Raw genomic sequence first — 6008 nt, forward strand, 5'->3', positions numbered from 1 at the left:
CAAATACATAAAAAGGAAGGAAAAAAGTTACACCCTTACTTGGAGAGATGCTTCTCCTTGAGAGATTCAAGTTGTCTCCTCCTTTGTAACATGTTGTGAATTGATCAAAGAGCTTGGACTATTATGCATGCAAGGATGATTGAAAGAGAATAGGGATTTCAAAGAGTGTAGCTCTCTCTCTTTCTCTCTAAAACACTTTTGATGGAAAATTGTAAGATAAAGAGTAGTGGCTTGAAGATATGGCAATTACTGCTCATTCACTCCTTTACTTAGGGTCTGGAGGGGTATTTATAGTTTCCCCAACTCAAACTACCCATTATTTGCCCATTTATAAAAGTCAGTACTTTCTTTGATCGATCACTATAAAGTGATTGGTCGATCAATCAATCATAATGGCTATTTTTCTATCATATAGGGACTTATTAATCAATGGACTAATCAATCAATATATTTCCATTGGTCCAGAAAAGTTAAGTTGATCTACCATTACCAGTGGCTGATTAATCAATCGAGATTCCCTCTAGCTATGCAATACAAGTATGATCGATTAGTGTAATTTCCTATGATCGATCATGCTTGAAGTCCCTTATTGGCAATATTTTGACTGATCAGTCAGTTAGGTTGGATGATCAGTCATTCCATGAAAAAATAGCTTACCTGGGCAGAGATGATCGATCAATCAGGTGGGATGATCGATCATGCATTATAGCATGAAATGGCCATGTCTAGGATAATTGATCATGCATTATAGCATGAAATGGCCATGTCCAGGATGATCGATCAATCTACTATAGTTCATCGATCATACTTTATGTTTCTAGCCTGCATAGTTTTGGATGATCGATCAATACCAATGGGTGACCAATCATTCCAATGCAAGTTCAAAAGCGTAGACTTTTAAAAATTGGGAATGTTCTTCTCTAAGTGCTCTAGCATATTCTAAATGATGTTTATGATGATTTTAAACTTTTTTAAATGCAAGTTATGATATAAAGCTTTGATTTCACATATGCACTTAAGGAAAGGAAGTTTAGAATGCTCTTTTATAAAAGTGATTGAGTTTAGACTTTTATCTTCTTCCTTGTGGGTGCTTCTTCAAGATATGTTCTTCAATTGCTCTTGAGGTCTTGAGATTTGGATTGAAACTTTAGACCTTGAGAATTTTTTACTCTTGAAGGTGTAGTATCTGAATACCTGGATTTTTGATTCGTTAATTCAATAAGTTTTGTTATTCTAAAAAACAATATGGAAGTCAACATGTCGTTAACATCATGTATCACCATGATTTGTGTGAACTACAATGCGGCTGTAGGGTGGGATTTGAAACTTTAGATGCTATTGTCAGTACGTTTTCTTTAGAATCCAAGCACGTGACTAAGGAATCCAAGTTTAGGTGATAAAACATGGTAGTTGAAAACAAGAACTCTCTTTTGTCACTCTATGATGGCTAATCACAACCAAAGCCGATGATAAATCCATTCACCTTCTATAACATTATACTTTCTTTAAAAATTAAGAGTTAAAGAAAACTGAAAAAAAAAAAAAAAATAGAGAGTGAGATATTGTGAAGTTGGGTTCAAGGCATATCCAAAAATGATTAGCCATCTGAGAAAACTTCTTTCCCAACTAATAAACTCAACATATTTGTTCTCATTAATCCATGTGGGACTATTCCTTAACAAATATAAGGAGTACAAGGTGGTTTTCGAGTAAGCAATTTAGCTACGTTCTTTGGAAAACTTTATCGAGTTATGTCATCATAACTGATTTCTGGGATATCACGTCATTCGAATAGAAAACTGAAAAACAGATATTATATCCAATTAGATGCTTACACACTGAAAAACAGTTGTGTTGTTTGTTTCTTTGTCTTAGGAACTTTGGTTTACAAAGAAATGCAAAAAAAAAAAAAGTACCCATTAGAAGGCGTTGCGAAGATTTAAGGTGTGATCGTATTCTCCCTATGAAATGCGCTATCGTATTCTTCTTTGGGCATCTGAGAAGGAAAAGGCCAATTTCATTTTTTGTGACCATACGCTCCTTTCTTTGCTGAATCTGTTGCCTGTTTTGCTGAGTCTTGCTTGACATGTTTGAGTGCGAATCCGGGCGAAATGAAGGGTCACACGCTTGTCGCCAAGCGCAATCTTCATGATGTAGCACCATATGGTACCCCATGCCACTTTAGCCACCCTTACCTGCTACTTTCGGAAGCACGACAAAGAGAAATCGTGTTAAGCAGCCAAACATAGGAATTGGAACCGCAACTGTGTCGCTACTTGGACATAATTTACGGCGGAGAAGACACGTATGGAGGACTACTGCATGAAGGTTTGGACACACTACATGAAGATGCCATATAGTAAGTAGATGATTCCAGCTTATATCAACCGAGGCCTTTTTTGCCGTTTCACAAGCTTATCTCTGTAACTCATACTGTTGTTGAACCAAAATGGTCGCATGGCATTGAGTGGGAATATGCCGCGATGGGTACGCCAAAGTTGTGACATGTGCCCTGTCGGGGGATCCTTCGTCCAGCTGAACGCCACAGATCGTGCATGTCGGCCAAAGTCCAATTGAGGTCCACTTGGTGTTATCGGCTGTCAATTCTCTCTTATGGACTGTGGGGCCCGCCGACCTATCTGTAAAGTGAAGGTGGGCAAATGGTCCCACCAATTCCAGATGAAAAGCTTTAATTGGAAATGACATGTTAGCACAGCGGGGGACCACTCATGTTCATGATAAGGAAGAGGGGTAGAAGACTATTTCAGATTGAAGGGTATTTCCTTTCCATCGGAATCAATCTACCTTATTTCCTTTTTCACATTCACATTTCCATCTCACAGGGATTTTGGTTCGAGGACGTTTCATCTAAGCGTGGCATTGAGCTGAGCCGAGCCGAGCCCGAACTTGTCTATGTTCGAGCCAAGTTTGATTTAAATATTTTGAGTACGAGCCTAAAATTGTTATCGAGCTCGAGCCTAATAATTTCAACCGAGTTCGAGCCGAGCTCGATCTTCAACATTCATTTAACACTTTTCAAAAAATACAAGTCTCGAGTTCGTGCTCTAGTATACATTTAAAACTTTTTAAAAAATACATGTCAAATAAATTGTATATAAAATTATACATACAATTTACATAAAATTGCGAATGATCTCTATTTAAATTTGGGCATAAGGGTGACATCGAATTCAGCAAGTTTGAATCATTGTTCAAGCCAAGTTTGATTTAAATATTTTGAACTCGAACTCGACCGACCCTAGCCTCGAACCTAAAATTGTAATCGAACTCAAGCCTAATAATTTTAACCAAGTTCGAGCTTAACCTATATTTAATACTCTATATAAAATATATGTCAAATAAATTATATATAAAATTATGCATACATTTTAAAAAAAAGAATGATAGGGGAGGTTCAGGATTGAATTTCAATAATGGATTAGAACGCAAAAATATTAATATTTTTTACTCTAAATGTTGTCTAGCTTATTTTGTAATTTTTGAATCTGGCTATAAATTTACTATGGCCTCCTTAGTGCCCCTTAGTTGACAATTTATATTATAGGAAAAACTAGAAATGTTTTTTCTATGATACATATGTTCAAAAAACCCTTTAAATAAAATCATATTACTATTAGTGACTTATTAGAAAATTACAAGAAATATTTTAAAATTTTCTTAGGAAAGTTAAATGGACCTCTTATTGCCTCTTCTAAGGCAATAAATAAAAATTATTAATCAATCTAATATATTAATATACTTATCGATAATTTTTAATCAAATAAAATGTTAAACACAAAATTGCTATGAAAATTGCCTCATGCTAAAAGTATTACAACATCAATTGTCAAATACTTATTCAAAACTTTTCTATACGGTTTTTCTAGCCCATCTTGGCAGGAAAATCTTACTTAGAAAATTATATGATTTTTTTAATAAGAATGTTCAATTAGAAAAAATATTTTTTAAAAAAAGAGACAATAATAGTCCCTAGAAACTTATTTCTACTAAAATGTATTTTCAATTTCTTTCAATTTTTTTCCATTTTAAGATCTCGCACGTGGGAAATCATCTTCGCGGGCGAGGGGGGGGGGGGGGGGGGGGGGGGGGGTGAAATTATTTCTCCCATTAACGTAGGTATCTCTGTTTTTGCTGGTTCTAGTTTATCGCCGAGACGAGGAATGACGCCGGCGAGGAACCTTTGTCAGGGATAACGGCGGCGGCGACGACAGAAACAAAGGCGAAGGCAAACAAGGGGGAAGAAAACGAGAGGTGGTCGATGGCGACAGAGGCGACCACATCAGGGGCTGGAAGGGCTCGACGGTGATGAGGGGAGGAAGAATTTTCCCCCCTCCCTCTCACTCCCACTCCTCGGTCCCGACTTCCCCTAAATCCCGCACCGCTCTTTAAATTAATGAGCCGTCTCGCAAGCTTTCGAGGAGAACCTTGATTCGGTCGAGCTCGGCTCGTTAATTTAAAAGAGCTGATCCCGGATCTCGAACTCGGCTCGAGATTCGAGTATATCGAATCGAACTGAGCCGAAATCGAGCAGAGCTCAAGCCGATCACGAGCTGGCTGCATTCGAAGCCACCCTTAGTTTCCTCCAATGACGCACTTTATATGCACAATTCCAAAGGAAGCTTATTTTAAACGAAACCTCATACGATGCACATTAAAAAAATATAAAGTTTTTAATAAAATAAAAAATAATTTATTAACTCTCTCTCTCTCTCTCTCTCTATATATATATATATTAATTGAGTTATTGTATTAAAAAAATATTATATGATAATAATTACACAAGGAGATGGGATTGAAGGAACCCAATTTTTAAGTCTAGGCCCTTATCTACATTGACCATGAACCCCATGAGGAAGGGAGATTGATAACTAAGTGTGCGATGGCTAATATGTGAAGAGAGTTCCATTTGTTGTAAAATAGTAGTAAATCCTCATCCAGAATTTACAACATGCCAGAAAATTAGGATTGTGGATAAATACCTGGATCCATTCTGAAGTTTCGTCTTTCTGTTGTTGAATCACTATGATGAACGATATGAACGGATGATTGGTGTTGTGGTCTTCCTCAACTAAATCTCCTTATTCCTCAATCGGTCCTTCGTTTCTCTTTCGGATGGTGAGAAGGAAAACTGTATGTGATTTAGTATATTGGGGACCATAACCATATTGTGTCTCCTTATATAGGGTTACCATAATTCCTTATGGTATCTACTCAATTGGCCCATATTCATGGCTCATTTCTTAATGGGCTTAACAAAATTAGATCACTTAATTTCAGCCCATTCCATTAAAAATAAAAAATATAATTGCATAATAAATATGTTACTCAAATTAGAATAGGAAATGTGAATTTCCTAACAATCTCCCACTTGGGTTACATATCATTCCTGAAACAATTATATCACAAATTCTTGAGGCGCGCATCTGTATACTCTTAATAATGGAACCATCATATATATTAATAATGGAACCACTGTGACTTTCATCATATTACAGTCGTGACTAAACCACGATGATCACCATACTAATATACTCAATGACATAGATCAAATATGGATGAGTAGCATAGAAATTACATGCAATGTGATCTCAAACATGCCTATTTTCAATTGGTCCTTCTTTATTCTTTAGTGAGATCTTTCCAAAGTCCTTAATGCAATGTGAACATTGCACATAGAAAAACACAAGCAAGTTCATAAATAGAATAATAAGCAATCAATTTTATTACTTAAAAAAATCGAATAACTTAATGTCTAAAGCAAACATATAGTACAAAAATGACTTCCACTAAACCAAAGTAAATAACGCCCATATGAGCAGTGTGCTCAAGCCCTTGGTTAATGGGTCTACTAGCATAGAGTCTGCCCCTATATGTTTTATAGAAATCTTCTTATCCTGAACTCTCTCCTTAACAACTAGAAACTTGATGTCGATAAACTTCGACTTCATCGAGCTCTTGTTGTTGTTGGAATAAAGTACCGCCGAGTT

Source organism: Aristolochia californica, unplaced genomic scaffold (genome assembly GCF_029961685.1).
Source record: "Aristolochia californica isolate CCGP_79_NKW_82.1479 unplaced genomic scaffold, dmAriCali1.0.hap1 SCAF_3, whole genome shotgun sequence".
Taxonomy (NCBI): Eukaryota; Viridiplantae; Streptophyta; class Magnoliopsida; order Piperales; family Aristolochiaceae; genus Aristolochia; species Aristolochia californica.